This window comes from Adiantum capillus-veneris, chromosome 14, assembly GCF_014529385.1.
Source record: "Adiantum capillus-veneris isolate H3 chromosome 14, ASM1452938v2, whole genome shotgun sequence".
Taxonomy (NCBI): domain Eukaryota; kingdom Viridiplantae; phylum Streptophyta; class Polypodiopsida; order Polypodiales; family Pteridaceae; genus Adiantum; species Adiantum capillus-veneris.
Window position 1 is genome coordinate 71,377,749 of NC_140944.1, and position 16,264 is coordinate 71,394,012.

A 16,264-nucleotide genomic window follows, 5' to 3' on the forward strand; every position below is an offset into this window, starting at 1 on the left:
CACATAGACATGCTCATGAACAACCGCACTAAGGCAAGCACACATGGCATTCCCACCACAAAGCAAGCATCATCACATAGTTTGTAATGAAAATGGCCTATGAACTTTGAGAATAGCGGAATTAAGAGAATTAGAGTGAGCATTATTGTGAGATTACTTTGAAAACATAGAGAATTTAATTGATGGTAGCAACATAAACATAGTACTAAATTAACTTGGCATGAACAATACTTTTGCAAGAGAGAGAGTATTAGAGAACATGACAATAGTTGAGGACTATGTTTATGTTGCTACCATCAATTGAATTCACCCTCTATGTTTTCAAAGTAATCTCACAAAAATGCTCACTCTAATTCTCTTAATTCCGCTATTCTCAAAGTTCATAGGCCATTTCCATTACATTGGTATCAGAGCCAAGTTCAAACAAGATGAAGGCATCATGTTCCCTTACCTTTCCCCAAGCATAGGAGAGAGGTGATCCTTTGCAATGAGCATCCTCTTTTGGAGCTTCGATGGTTGAAGCTCTAGGAGTCTCACTACGGGTTGTCTTGGAGCAAGAACGATAGCCATGTCTTTGCTCCCCCCTCAACTATTTTGTCATGTTCTCTAATACTCTCTCTCTTGCAAAAGTATTGTTCATGCCACGTTAATTAAGTACTATGTTTATGTTGCCACCATCAATTAAGTTCACCCTCCATGTTCTCAAAGTAATCTCACAAAAATGCTCACTCTAATTCTCTTAATTCCGCTATTCTCAAAGTTCATAGGCCATTTCCATTCCATAGTTCAACACTGGACATGTGCTTTCTCACTAGAGTACAGATGTGCATCCTCACTGGACATGCACATTCTCACTAGAGTACAGATGTCACACATGATCTATCTATCATCACATTCAAGTCCGTATTGAACTCTACAGATTTCTCTGATGCACTAAAATCATCATTACCAACCTCATGACTTGCGAGAAAGAATGATGCAGTCAATTCTTCTCATAAATGCCAAACACTCTCAGCCATAGTACCCTATGACTATGCTAAAAAGACACACACTCTACTTTTATTCACAATCCTGTTGATCTATTTACCAAGGAGTGTAGTGTCCCCCCCCTATGCAACAGACACTGCACCAGGCTCAATTACTGAGCTTGATGTGAGCTCTACTATGAAAGCTCCACATTGAAGGTCTCAAAGACAAGATTTCTAAGCCAAGGAGTATCTGACATTTGTCAGGTGATCCCCCTTCATTTAACCTATCTAGATCCAAGTGGCTCACCACTTAGAACACATCCAATAGTCTAACAAGATCTTTCTCAGAACCTTTCAAAACGAGTGGGTCACCACTCAAACTAAATTTTAGATTGATTGGAATCCTGAATATGTTATGATCCTTCAGAAGAATGTCCTGCTTCTGTAATTTTTCTTTTTTTTTTCTTTTTTTGGCCAAGAAAAAGATCCTTCTATTAGTTAATGAAACTGCCCATAGGGCTACAACTGCCTCTAGTAGAGGGCTACAACAATCATAAGGGGAGACTCTCCCAATGAAAAAACGGCATATGTACAATGAGGGCCAAATCAGGAGATGGGAGGAGGGAAAAGCCACACAGGTGGACGGTAGTGCAATCTGAGCACACCCTGAACCATGGTGAAGAAAGGCCCAGGACGCCAGAGTCGAAGGAAAGCGTGCAGTCGGAGCTACCCTGAAGTCTCTCAAACTGTCCCCTGAAAGTATGGATCAGCTCCAACCAAAAATCTCAAACCGCCTCCGCTGATGGCACTAGGCGAGCCTCAAAGATGCGGAAGGAGCGGGTCAAGCTCCCAACACTCCTCTCTCTCACTGCACCACTCCTGTGGAGAGCTCTGTAGCAGGCTGGAGTGTAGGTCGATCCCCCGGTGGAGGATAGCTCGAACTGTACTGCAAGACCCATGAGAGTGGACCAAGCAGCTTCCCCCCCCAAGTGTACTGTCGTGCTGTGGAGAGAGCTGGCATCAGCCGAACGACCCGAAGCCACACCTGTTGTGCCATAGGGTAGTCCCAAAGACAGTGACGCTGACTCTCCAAAGGATGGTCACAAGCTGCACATGCTTCCAAGAGGCCACTATGTACCAACCAACTCCCCACTGCTGTAGCTCTATGTGCAACCAGCCACTGGAACAACGTGACTTGTCGCGGTTGTCTGGCATCCCACAACCTCGCCCAAAAAGCTAACAAGAACTAAGCTGTGATACCCTCCTCCTTATGAGGTGCTGCAGCAGGATGAGCCTCTCTCCGTGCAACCAGTATGTGACGTCCCAATCGAATAGTGTACTGAAAGAAGGGGACACCTAGATGGTTGGCTGAGGAGAAAAGGTCCCTCCAAAACCACTCTCCAAGATCCCACTGCACTCATGCCAGTGGACAGCTCTCCCAAGTCCACAACCTCCATTGGCCTGTCTCAAGAGCTGTTGGGTCAGGATCTAAGACACAAGTCCTCTCACAGATGCCCACAACTCGGATCCTCTGAAAACAACACTCTGCAACCTGTGAGGCATCTACCGAGACTCTGTGTAGTCGACCCTAAACATGGAAGGTACAGTCTCTGAGCAAGCCCGAACTACAATGAGGACCTCCAGTCGCGTGAAGGCCCCCATCCATCTCGGCGCTCCTGACTCGAGAGGTGTAAGCCACTCAGCAGGTACTGCCTCTGTGATGTCCTGACACATGCTCTGCACCCCTCTCATGCCCTGTAGCTGAATGCTCTGAAGCTCCTATGACAAACCTGAAAACTGTAGCCAGTCACCTAAAGTGCGTGCTAGACCCTCTGCCATGGGACCCCAACAAACATGAGGCCTACTACCAACCAAGTGGCCTCTCTGAGTGCTGACCATGGGGTTCCAAACAAGGGGTTGTCTCAGGCGTTCCTCCGTGCAAGTGGCCTAGTGCTACTCCTGGCCTCTCCGTAGCTGCTCCCAGGAGCGAAGCAGGCTCACAGCAAACCGATCCTCCAGTCTCCTACTCACGTCAACTCTGCGCATCTCTGTGAAAATCCATCTGATGGAAGGTCTCCAAGGGCCACCTGCCTTAGGCACTCTAGCTATAAACCGCTGAAGCAAAAACACTTCCAGGGCTCCTCCTTTGGAAGCAGTCCTTTGACAACAAATTTCCCAAGAAGGGCTCTGCTCTGTTGTTGCACGGTCTATGATCCCCAACCCCCCCTAAGAACTAAGATCCCCACCTGTGGATAGATTCTTTTTAATCGGATGAGGTATTTTCAATGGCTAATTGCTGAAATTATTTGATTTTTCTTCTCGTGATTAGTGCGCATGCAATCGCTTGGGAAAGGTACCTTCCACAATTAGCGTTTGCCTATAATAGTCATAGTTAAAGGGAATGGCCATTTTGAGATCTCCATTCCCTTTTCCCATTTCAACTTCCCGTTCCTAATCCTAGTTCCGTATTTCAAACGTGAGTATCCATAATAGGGAATGGCATTTCATGCCCGTTACCGTTCCCCGTTCCAATTTCCCTTTCCGGGTAAATATGATAATAGTAGCAAGCATTTTGCATCTGGATTTAGCCCATTCATGCTGATGTATGGATTTGAGCTTAAATATCCTATTGCTATGGGCTTTGTCCCGATCATGGGAGAAGCGATCTAGTCTATGACACTGTCGGCACGGGTGCCCACTGTCTAGGCGGACGTAGTGTAAACTTGACCAATGCGGCCGGTCGCTTTTATAAAAGGAGGCCAAGCCCTCATTTGCAATCATCCACCAACACTTGCAAAGTGCTAGTGGTTAGCCCGCGAGGCTAGCAGTGCACGAGGTCACCCCAAAGAGGTGAGACCAGGTGATATGGAATGTCCGGTCTTATAGGTGCACACCTACGTCCTCGTGTTGCTAAACTAGCTTTATTTGACAAAAATAATTCTAAATGAATTATTGGAAATTTGAAGTATGAGGTTTTTCTCACTAGAGAAATCCAAGTACAAATATTCCTAGTGCGTCATTCATAGGAATGATGGGAGCATTGTGAATGAGAATATCTGTGAGGCCACCAGGAACAAGTACTTTTGATGCGTCACATCGGATGGGTGACAGAGAGCATCGGGAAGAAGTATTCAACCATCCGGGAACGGACATCTCTGATGCGTCATAGGATGGGTGACACAAAGCATCGTGAAGGAGATTGTATCGTAAGTTCGGTAGGAAAGGACTAGGTGATGGGTATTCCTGATGCATCACATGGTGGGTGACAGGGGCATCGAAAAGAGAATCTTCCATAGTCGCGAGGAAATTCCGAATTGTGCTAGAATTGTGCACAAGGATGAGCAAGCACTTGAATGAAGATGGGTTCAAAGGAAATGTCACGGGGAGGGCACCATGTGCCAATAGAATAGAACAGACTGAACAGACTTTTAGCACTTCAATAACAACTGAATTGAAAAAGAGAGAGAGAGAGAGAGCACACGTGACATGGAGTGGCGGAATTCCACTCCAGAGAGTATTGGCCCCAAACCGTGGCGCCTCTTTCGGTATTTCTTTATATTGCTCAAACAAGGTACAATCTATGGCTCTTGCTCTGCATCTACCCACGGTAGTATGCCAGAGTGAGAGCCCACAGTCCATATTTAAAGGTCCTTGGCCATTCAAAAGCAGTTTACATGAAAAGCTATAAACTCAAAAGCATCTGGTCCAAAAAGCTGAATCCAAAAAGCCATCATTGCAAATTACGGAAATCTGTACACCTGCCATGTCAGCAGCGCGATTCGCGAAAATCCGTACTAGCTGCCACGTCATCATCTGAATTCGCTTTGTGTGTGTTTTGGTCCCGCTTTAATCTTTAGGTCCTCTGGGCCCCATCGGACGGGGTCCTATAAGTTGGTAGAACTTCTTCTTAGAGTTTAGGCCCCTGGGCCGAGATTTGCAAGTTGGCTCCATTCTTCAGTGGCTTGACACGTCGGCAGTTTGTGGCATCTCCCCTTCTTGAAAAAAAAGTAAGCGTCCGCGATTACAGCATATCTACAAAACAACTCAGGCTAGCTCAAAAATATTTCTAAGGGTCATTCCGAACGACATTCCGAGGGACAACAACCGCGGCGAGTCACGTTGTTCTAGTGGCTACAGCAGTGGGAAGCTAGCTTGTACATAGTGGCCTCTCAGCAGCATGTGGAGCTTGTGCCCATCCTTTGGAGAGTCGGCAACACTGTCTTTGGGACTGCCCTATGGCACAGCAGGTGGGGCTTCGGGTCCTTTGGCTGATGCCAGCTCTTTCCACAACACGGCAGTACATCTGGGGGTAGCTGCTTGGTCCACTCTCACGGGCCCTGCACTACAGTTTGAGCTATCCTACACCAGTAGGATGATAGTGATATAGGGGAGTCGACCTACACTTCAGCCTGCCTACAGAGCTTACTCCACAAGAGTGCTGCAATTAGAGAGAGGTGTGTTGGAAGCTAGTCTGTGGCCTGGTTCATATGGGGGGCCCGCTGCTTCCGAATCTTTGAGGCTCGCCTTGTGCCACCAGCGGAGACTATTCGAGATTTTTGGCTGGAGCTGATCCATACTCTCAAGGGACAGTTCGAGAGACTTCCGGGCAGCTCCGACCGCATGCAAGAGCGTAGAGAGGAGTTCCTTTGACTTTGTCGCCTTGGGCCTTTCTTCATTATGGTCGAGGGTGTGCTCAAATGGCACTACCGTCCACCTGTGTGGCTTTTCCCTCCTCGCATCTCCTGATTTAACCGTCATTGTACATAGGCTGTTTTTTCATTGGGAGAGTCTCCCCATATGATTGTTGTAGTCCTCTCTAGTAGAGGTGGTTGTAGCCCTATGGGCAAATTCAGTAACTAATAGAAAGATCTTTTTCTCGGGGGAAAAAAAAACAGAGTTCAAAAGTATCTAACTACAAAACAACTAGAAAATTCACTCAGGTTCTTGTTCGGACAGCCGAACTTTGAGGACAACTCGCTTGTCCTTTTGCATCAAGGTAATGGTTCGGTTCCGGATGTGGACACTGGAGAGTCACATCATTCTTGTCATGCCAAGGCATGCCCAAGAGAACGTCGCAATTGCTCAACTTCATAATGTGGAAATCGGCTTTTCCATGATAATCTTGGATAGCCACTGGAAGAGCACGAATGAGCAGTACCACTTTGCCCCGTGGCTAGCTCGACTTCAATTTCTCCACCCTCTGCATCATAATTAGACTTCATCAGCTTCAAGAATTCTGGATGGATGAAGTTCATTGTAGCTCCGGGGTCAAAGAAAATAAGGGCTTTCAAGCTGTTGACTTTGCCCTATGCTCGACACAATTCATTTGTACTTTCAAGGTGTATGCTATAGATATCAAGGACTAGTCCAATAGTGGTTCTAGCTCTCTTAGCTAGAGGTGGCCCTGCGGATCTTTCTGTAGTGGGAGCAGAAGGTTGCTCTAAAGACATCGAGGCCCGCTCAGGACATGTAGTGAATGTATGTCCTTTTGAAAACATTCGACACATCGGCCGTCTTGTAAAAGGGTTTCTCATTGACACCATGTCAGACGAGGCCTTTGAGGTTGGGTTTCACGAGACGCTCGAGAATTTGTTAGTTGTTGCCGAGAGTTTTGGTTGGTGGCCGGAGTTGGTTCTGTGGTGAACTCCAACTTTCCCTTCGTCAGTTTGTAGCGGACCGCGGCATGGTCCATAAGTTCTTGCATGGTTGAGACTTGCTTGGATAGACAATATTCCTGCAACGGTGATGGTAGTCTCCCAAAAAGTAAAGATGTTGTCAAGGATACTGCGCTCCTTGACAAAACTTGTATGGGTCCCATGTATAATTCTCTCTAGAAGTGGCCGAAACCTCAAACTCAGAGCCTTAGCAAGAATTTTGTAGGCTGAGTTAAGGATGGTGACGGGCCGCCACTGCCGAATCTCATCAAAGGAGCCACCCTCCTTGGGAATGAGGTAGATCAAGCCCCCACTCATGTTGTCAGGCATCTCTCATGTGTGTAAGATGTACTGAAAAGCGTTGCACATGTCTGAGCCAAGCAAGTCCCATTACTCTAAAAAAAGCTGGAAGTCAAACCATCCTTGCCAAGACAGCTACCACAAGGGAGTACTCTGAGGGCCGTGTGGAGCTCCTCTAGCTGAAAAGGGAGCTCAAGCCTCTGGCGCATCTCCTTAGTCACAAGACAAGGCATCTGTGCCAAAACCTACTCTCTCCATGCATCCGACGCTCTGACTGAGGCTCTACTGACAACAGGTCACGGTAAAAGTCAATAGCAACTACACGAATGTCCTCTGGCTCTGAGGCAGCTGACCCGTCAGGCCTCCTCAACTGGCTGACACTGGCGTGCGCATGCTCAGAGAACGCCCCCGTCACTCCGTCACCCACCTGGGTCCACTGAGATGCTTGTCGAGGGAAAGCAAACTCATGACGCCTCTCCTCTGTGCTAGCAAGCTCCTGGCGAGCCTACTACAACTGCTCCTCCAACCAGGGACTGTCTGGGTGCTGCTCCTGCATCTTTGCAAGGAAACAATGCCCCGTCGAAGACGCTGCTCCTCCTCTCTCGCTGCAGTTAGGCGCGCCGTAGACTTCTGAAGAAAGAACCAACTTGTCAGCAGGAGAGTCCTATGTGTCCAAGCCCTCTGTCCAAAGAGCCACCACTTGCCCTCTGAGCTCAGAGTCTAGCAAGATCCTCTCAAGCATGCGTAGCATCGGGCTCCTCCTCTGTCTATCTGTCACTGTAAGGATCACTGGTGCATGGTCCGAAAAAGATATCCCAGCCAGAATGCAGATTGTCCTGCCTAAGTCACAGAAGCGGTCACTAGTGTAGAAGAGATCTATCCGAGATAAATTCACTCCTCCCACTCTGCAGTCCGAACGAGAGAAGGCCAAGGCTGTCTGGGGGCCTCACAAAGCCAGAGTGCTACCAAACATCTGAAACCCTCAAAGTCATATATAGCCTCTCCCAAGCTGCCAACACAGCTCCATGCACAGTAGCATGGCTGCCTCCAATCCTGTCAGAGGGGTCCTCCAACATGTTGAAGTCACCCCCAATGCACCATTGCTCTGCCTGCGGCGGCAGAGACTCTACAATGTGAGACCAAAACTCTGCACGTACGCTCGCCACATTGGGTGCATAGATGTTCACGAAGCCCAAGAGGCAACCCTGAACCTGCATAGTAATCCATTGTGTAGGGTGCAACGGAAGTGAATGTTGACTTTGCTCAAGATGAGTGCTCCGAACTGTGCTCAAGGGTTCCTTTTACTTAAGGAAGAGAGAGCCTTTTGTTCCTTTAGTGAGAGAGTGCAATGTTCACAAACAAAGTGAATGCTACTGTGAATGATGTCACAAAATGGTGACGTGGCAAACCCTAACACACATAGCCATATGGGCAGCAGGGCACGCCCGTGGGGAGCAGGGCAAGCCCGTGAAACGCGGAATTCCTGCAGACATGATGACATGGCGTCGTACGGCAGAATACGGAAAACGCGGCGTGTTTCACGCTGGACTGTACGGCAGAATTTCCGCTTTTTGCGCTGGGAAAAAGCAGCTAGAAGTTCTACGCAATTTTTTGGGCAGCTTTTGAACTTTGCTTTAATTTTCAAGCAAGGCTTATGAGACGAATTGCTTTATTTTTAAACAGATGGCAGCTTTTGGGGCTCTGCTTTTGGCATCCCTTGTAAACAAATAAATAAGTGGTTTGGGCTCCCACTCTGCAGAGCATCTGGACGTAGAGTCTGAGAGTGAGACCCAACCACTCTTGTACTTTGAACTCAGATTAATACAAAAAGAAATACAGAAAGGGACGCCAGTCTTTGGAGCCAATATCTCTAGGCACGGAACTCCGCCGGGCCAGTGTAAATAAATTGTGAACTGTGAACTGTTTTGAAGTGGTTATTTGGTGTTGTCACAGTCGATTCTTGACTTGGAGTGTCCAAGTTTGTTACAGTGGTATCAAAGCACGGCCAATTTCTCTTCTACGGGAAATCCGATCCCAAAGTTTTTTCCGCGGCACCTATGGCTTCACGCAAGTATCAGTCCACTCCCTCTGCATCCGAAGATGCGGGAAGGGATCACAATGAAGATTCCGGCAAGGAGTATGGCCTGCCTCGGCCTACTCAGGCGGAGCGATGAGAGATGGAGCGTCGTCAATTGATCGGTGATGCAACAAAGATGATGCTCAATTTTGCGAAGGACCGAAAATTTGCAAAATATATGAGCAAGACTTCTTTTCAGGAAGTGCATGCGCAGTGGCAGAAAACCACAACACCACCCCCAAAACCCGCTCTCAAGAAATATTCAGAGAAGGAATTAGAAGAGGTGGTTGATGCACGGATTGCTCAGCTTTTTGATGCGCAAAACAAAACTAAAAAGCACGGCAAAAAGCAGAAGAAAGGCACTGACTTCCCAGGTTATTTGGATCGTCAGTCGACATTTGAAAAGGCAAAGAAACAGAAGAAGCGTGTTCGATTTGAAGAAGTACCCAGTTCTTCTTCTTCTTCTTCTGACAGTTCTTCTAGCTCTTCTGACTCGAGCGAAGAAGACCAAAAAGGCAAAAAGCGAAGCAAGAAACAACGCTTCGGAAAGGGCAAGAAAAAGGCAAAGAAGTCTAAATCTCGCCCAGTGAGTGACAGTTCTACAGAGGACTCATCTACAGACAGTTCAGACTCTGACGACGGCAACTTTTATGCAAAGAAGAAGAATTTTTATAAAGCCAACCAATATGACTTTTTGGAAGATAAAAGCAAGAAAGTCCGAGAGTTTAAGGAAGGTGGACAGTCAATTAAATTTGACACGATTTCGGGATATAGAGATGCTTCGAAGGCTCTGTCTTTTGTACAGCAGTTTGACATCGCTTTCGCGGGAGGACGCTACTCAGAGCACTCTAAGATTCGGAGAGCTGCCTCTTACTTTAAGGGGAATGCTCGAACTTGGTGGTCCATGCTTCTTTTCAACAAGACTGCGCCAATTAAATGGCTGAAATTTAAGAAGCTTTTTATTTCTTCTTGGCTGACTCAAGAGTATGAACGCGATATACGAGCTGCTTAGAACCATCTTCGGATGACCAAGAAAGATACAGTGGACGCTTATTGCGAGAGATTCTGGAGCTCTTTTCTACCCGCCTCTTCATTCAAGAAGATCTCGTTCAGAGAATAGATTGAGCGGTTTACCTTGGGTCTACCTACAGAGATCCGAGATCACTGCTTGGAACAGAAGTCAGCTTCTATTCAGGAGTTAATGAGTCATGCGAAACGGGGTTTTGCCATTCATTCTGGCAGGCTTACCTACCCCACCGATGAGGTCACGACACAACGAGCCGAACATACTTCAGCAAATGAAAGTAGAAAGAGAAAGAGCAACCCAGAAAAGAAAGATGCACGACCCAAGCTTACTCCTCAGGAAAGAGCTCGCTTCATCAGGGAGGGGAAGTGCTTTGGTGCGGGGAACAAAGACATATCTCCGCGAAATGCCCTAAAAAGGCACAGAAAGAACAGAATGACAAGGACGATGAAAGGCCTGAGAGTTCGAGAGCAGCTGAGGAACGTGGAAGAAAAGGCAAGATGAAAACAGGATTGGTTCCAGATTGTGTGGATACCGATCCCAACACCATGGACGAGAGTACAGAACTTTACCGAGCTTGGGGAAAAGTGAAAGACCAAGAGGCCCTGATCTTCTTTGATGGAGGAGCCAAGGCCAACTTCATTTCACCGGAATTGGCGGCGCGGCTCGAGATCACTCCCGATCGGATGGGACGACTTGCGGAGGCAGTTCTACCAGCACCCGGCAGGGACGTAGCAATTACACTTGTCATTGGAGTTGCATTGGCAGGGGTATTTGGGGCATGAGGACTTTTACATAATGCCTTTGGAAGGTTGTGATGTTCTCTTGGGAATTCCCTGGTACCACAAGAACAACGCCGTGGTCGACTATCGGGCGAGGAAAGCGACATTGACTACAGAGAAGGGCAGAACCATTGTACTTGACATTAAACTGAAGGGCGAGTCTGTCCCTATTGTATCGGCTTCGGCCATTTCTATGAAATCCAGTCTATTTGTTTACTCGATCTTTATGAAAGAATTGAGTGATGAGGATAGGACAAATATGTCTAGACTTGATAAAGAACGCCAAGATTTTCTCCACTCTCACACCGATTGCTTCTCAGAGGGCCTACCAGGCGAGTTACCACCTGCTCATCCTGTAGATCATACCATTGATCTGATACCTGGAAGCACACCGGGTCTTGTCCAGCCTAGTACTTCACCGTATTGCTCTCCAGTGTTGTTGGTTTTGAAGAAAGACGGATCTTGGAGAATGTGCATCAATTATAGAGCTCTCAACAAAATCACCATCAAGAACAGATTTCCGATTCCTAGGATCGATGATATACTCGACAGATTACAGGGATCCTCGTGCTTTAGGAGGATTGATTTGAAGAGTGGATATCATCATATCAGAATCGCGCTGAGAGACGTCTACAAGACAGCTTTTCGAACGACTTTTTGGTTATTTGAGTTTTTGGTGATGCCTTTTGGCTTAACCAATGCTCCCGCGACATTTAACCGGATGATGGACAGGATTTTTCGAGAGTACAGGCTATTTGTTGGCACTTTCTTTGACGATATCATTGTTTTCTCCAAGAATGAGGCAAAACATAAAGATCATCTGCTTCAGGTCTTTCAGGCATTATGAGATCACAAGTTAGTGATTAATGCAAAGAAAAGTGATTTTTTCGTACCAAAGATAAACTTTTTGGATGAAGTTAGAAGCTTCTTGGGACTGTGTTCGTACTACAAGTGGTTCATTCGAAAGTTTGCAGAGGTTGCTTCCCCTTTGCATATCTTGACACAGAAAGGAGTCCCTTTCTCGTGGGGACCCACAGAGGTGACTGCCTTTCAAACATTGAAAGAGAAATTGACTACGGGACCAGTTTTGACTCTGTCAGACTTGCAGAAGTCTTTTGAAGTATATTGTGATGCTTGTGGTCGTAGTCTGGGTGCGGTCTTAATGAAAGAAGGCCATGTCATTGCTTACGAGAGCCGATTGTTCTCAAGGCCGGAAATGATAGCACAGATTTATGAGAAAGAGCTTTTAGCGGTTATCCATGCTTTAACTCAGTGGCGGCATTACCTACTTGGAGCGGATTTCACTGTCTTCACAGACCATCAGAGTTTGCGCTATTTCTTGTCACGGAAGCAGCTATCGGAAAAGTAGATGCGGTGGGCGAACGTCGTGTCGCAGTTTCACTTCCAGATTGTCCATGTACAGGGACAAAAGAATGTGGTGACAGATACTTTGTCTCGGAAGCCGTTGGTTCTGGCTATTTCCGCGATACATCATAGGAGCTTCAAGGGTATGGTCGACCAGTATGCAACAGATACAGATTTTGCAGACGTTTTCACACGGATACGGGATGGAAAAACAGTAGCGGGATATTCCATTCGGGATGGCTATTTGATGAGAAAAACCATGTTGTGCGTTACACAGCCTTTGAGGGAAAAGGTTATGACTGAATGCCACTGTCCACCTTTTACGAGTCACCGCGGCATCGCTACCACCATGAAAGGGGTAGAGAGATACTTCTTTTGGCCGAGAGTCAAGAAGGATGTGGAAGAGTTTGTGCGCACTTACTTGGTATGCCAGAAGGTCAAGTTTGACAAACATAAAGCATAGGGATTGTTACAGCCTTTGCCCATACCCACCCGCCCCTAAGAAAGTATTGCAATGGATTTCATTTTTGATCTCCCGAGAACACAGAGTGGTCACGATGGTATCTGGACTGTTATTGACAGATTTAGCAAGCAGGCTCATTTCATTCCAGTGAAGAAAACAGTCAAGTCGGATCACTTAGCGAGATTGTTTGTGGCCAAGATCTTCAAATTACATGGCATGCCTGAGACGATTGTCTCCGACAGGGGCCCCAGATTTACGAGTTTGTTTTGGAAGGCAATTAGGGAGAACATTGGCACGCGGTTGCAGTTCTCGTCATCGTTCCACCCGCAGACTGACGAGCAATCTGAGATTGCCAATTCATTGGTTTTAGATTTATTGAAGTCTTATATCTCGGATCAGAAGACTCAATGGGAAAAGTATCTACCTTTGGTGGAATTCGCCTACAATAACACAATACACTCTTCGACGGGGAAGGCGCCATTTGAGATTATTGAAGGTGCTGCGAAGGTTCCACCCTTCCTAAGCACGAAAGATAAGATTTTTGAAGCGGATGAGTATACGTGCGACTTAGACACGGCTTTTGCCAAGGTCCGCGAGGCTTTGCAAAAATCTCAAGAACGACAGAAAAAGGCAGCGGATCGCCATCATCGCGATTTGAAATTGAAGGAGGATGATTGGGTGCTCTTACGTTTTGAGAAGGCACGCCTCAGAAAGAAACAGGGAAAGGAGAGGCTTTTTCCAAAGCTTAGTATGCGATACTACGGACCTTTCCATATCTCTCAAAAGATCAATGATGTCTCCTTCCGATTGAAACTGCCTGACACTTGGAGGATTCACAATGCATTCCATGTGAGTCTCTTGAAACCTTTTAAAGGTGATGTGCCTGATGAGCAACCCGAAGTGGAAGAAAACGAGAAGATCCTTGTTCCTGAACAGATTTTGGCACATAAGGATACGAAGAATAAAGGTAAAGTCCGAAGGCGGTTCTTGGTTAAGTTCAAGAACTATCTTGCATTGGATGCGAAGTGGATGGAGGAGGAGGACCTAGTAGATACTCCTCAGATTGTGAAAATTTACCTCGAAGCTTTTGGGTTAGCACAGTCTACTCCAATGGAACCCACAATTCAGCTTGGCCGGAGATCTGGTGCAGTGGGATGCACAAGAGGGGAGTTACTCCGCTCCTTTGTCAACAGATGCCTCGATTTTGATACTAGAGTCACTGATGTCTCTTTGAGCTTCAAGGATACTGAGAGCTGACAGTATTCTGCTATATGACTTAATGAAATGGAATTCCTGAATATGAAACTGATTTGTTCTTCACTTGTTTTTAAGTGCAGGAACTGATAGACGAAATGACTACAGCATTTTGGTCTACTTGATCTTTAATAGACATGGTTGCATAAGGGGTTAGAGCTGACAATATTCTGTTGTATGACTTTATGAAATGGAATTCCTGAATATGAAACTGATTTGTTCTTGACTTGTTTTTAAGTGCAGGAACTGATAGACGAAATGACTGCAGCATTTTGGTCTACTTGATCTTGAATAGACATGGTTGCAATAGGGGTTAGTCAATCGGACATCGATGAGGTCCCGACTGGATCTAGATGCGATTGCTAGCTACATTGCCGATAAATCATCTACAATCCATATGAATGTTGAATGTCATGTGATGTCCTGTGATGTCTAGTGATCTCCCGTGATGTCGTGTGATGTGACTATCGATTGGTACATGTGCTAGATGTGTGTTCCTAGTGCGTAGGTACTAACAATCAGTGTCTGCTAAGACAGTTTATGGCCTCTGTCTGTTTTGTAGGCATAATCGAGGACGATTACAATGCTTTCAAGAGGGGGGTATGTCACAAAATGGTGACGTGGCAAACCCTAACACACATAGCCATATGGGCAGCAGGGCAGGCTCGTGGGGAGCAGGGCAAGCCCGTGAAACGCGGAATTCCCGCAGACATGATGACGTGGCATCGTACGTAAGAATCCGGAAAACGCGGCGCGTTTCACGCTGGACTGTACGGCAGAATTTCTGCTTTTTGCGCTGGGAAATAGCAGCTGGAAGTTCTACGCAATTTTTTGGGCAGCTTTTGAACTTTGCTTTAATTTTCAAGCAAAGCTATGAGACAAATTGCTTTATTTTTAAAAAGATGGCAGCTTTTGGGGCTCTGCTTTTGGCATCCCTTGTAAACAAATAAATAAGTGGTTTGGGCTCCCACTCTGCAGAGCATCTGGACACAGAGTCTGAGAGTGAGACCCAACCACTCTTGTACTTTGAACTCATATTAATACAAAAAGAAATACCGAAGGGCGCGCCAGTCTTTGGGGCCAATATCTCTAGGCACGGAACTCCGTCGGGCCAGTGTAAATAAATTGTGAACTGTGAATTGTTTTGAAGTGGTTATTTGGCGTTGTCGCGGTCGAATCTTGACTTGGAGTGTCCAAGTTTGTTACAAATGAAGGTGCTGAGACTGAGAGAGAGAGAGAGAGAGAGAGAGAGAGAGAGAGAGAGAGAGAGAGAGAAGAATACGAAACCAGACGGTTCTCAAACCCTCCTCCAAGGGCTCCCCTCTCTATTGCGAGAGAGCTCTATGCTATTGATTGCACAAATCTCGTACAATGGTCTAGATGCAATGGACTTGCCGACAATGTCGACGACAATGATGACGATGACGAGGATGGGCTGAAATCTGAAAACGCTAGGGCTGAAAATCTGAAATCTGCAAAATGCTGACTTTCTGCTGATCTCTGACACTGTGTCGGTGAGGACGGCGATGGCGACGACGCGACGACGATGAGCTGAAAACGCAGATGCTGAAATCTGCGGGCAGCAGGCTGAATCTGAAAACGCTGCTGACTCGACGGTACGGCGAGGATCTGAGGTTGGTGAGATCCGCAAGACTAGTGACTGAATCTGCGGTGTCTAAGTGCTGAAAACTGAAAACGCTGATGTGTTGGGGCTGATCTGACGCCGAAATCTGCAAACGCTAGGCTAGGTCTGCAAAACTGGAAAACGCCACGCTGGATCTGCTGTTGATGAAAAACGCTAGGCTGAATCTGTTGCAAAAACGCTGATGGAGAGAATCCAAAAACGCTGGCTGCTTTTGTTGGCTAGGGCCTCCTGCCGGTCTTGCTGAGAAGGTGCACTGCAAGTTGCTGGAACTTCTTCTGCCTCTTCTGCCAGAAAGAGCTAGCACTAGGTTTCTTTTATAGATACTTAGCAAATTTGCCCTACTCACTTTTCCAACAAAGTCACTTATTAAATAATAAGTGAAAAATGAATAAATAGGGAAAATGGGTTCTATGCACTATAAAATGCTCATGATGGGTATTGAATGTCATGCTGATGATAATGTGGTGTGCAGCCAGAGGATATGCAACCCAGAGGTGGGCGGTTGGACAATGCAGTGGGTGGCGAGCCCGGTGATATACTAGCCGTACATGTATGCCCTAGACCTGAGTGAAGCAGCAAAGCAGTCACTGGGAGACTGCACAGACCGCCATCGGATGGTGTCCTGTCAGTAGGTAGGGTAATCCAAGATGAGGGGAAAGCCAAACTGAAAAGTCTGTGTTGTGAAGGGCCTCTGAGAAGAGGTGTGGTTAGACCGAGCTGTTTGCACCGTAG

General features: G+C 46.7%; 1 protein-coding gene across 3 annotated transcripts in view; it reads right to left on the bottom strand.

Annotated features, from left to right (window-relative positions):
* Positions 1–16,264, bottom strand: part of LOC147442597 (uncharacterized) — a 104,402-nt gene that overhangs the window by 42,813 nt on the left and 45,325 nt on the right. The gene's annotated exons all lie outside the window — the stretch shown is intronic.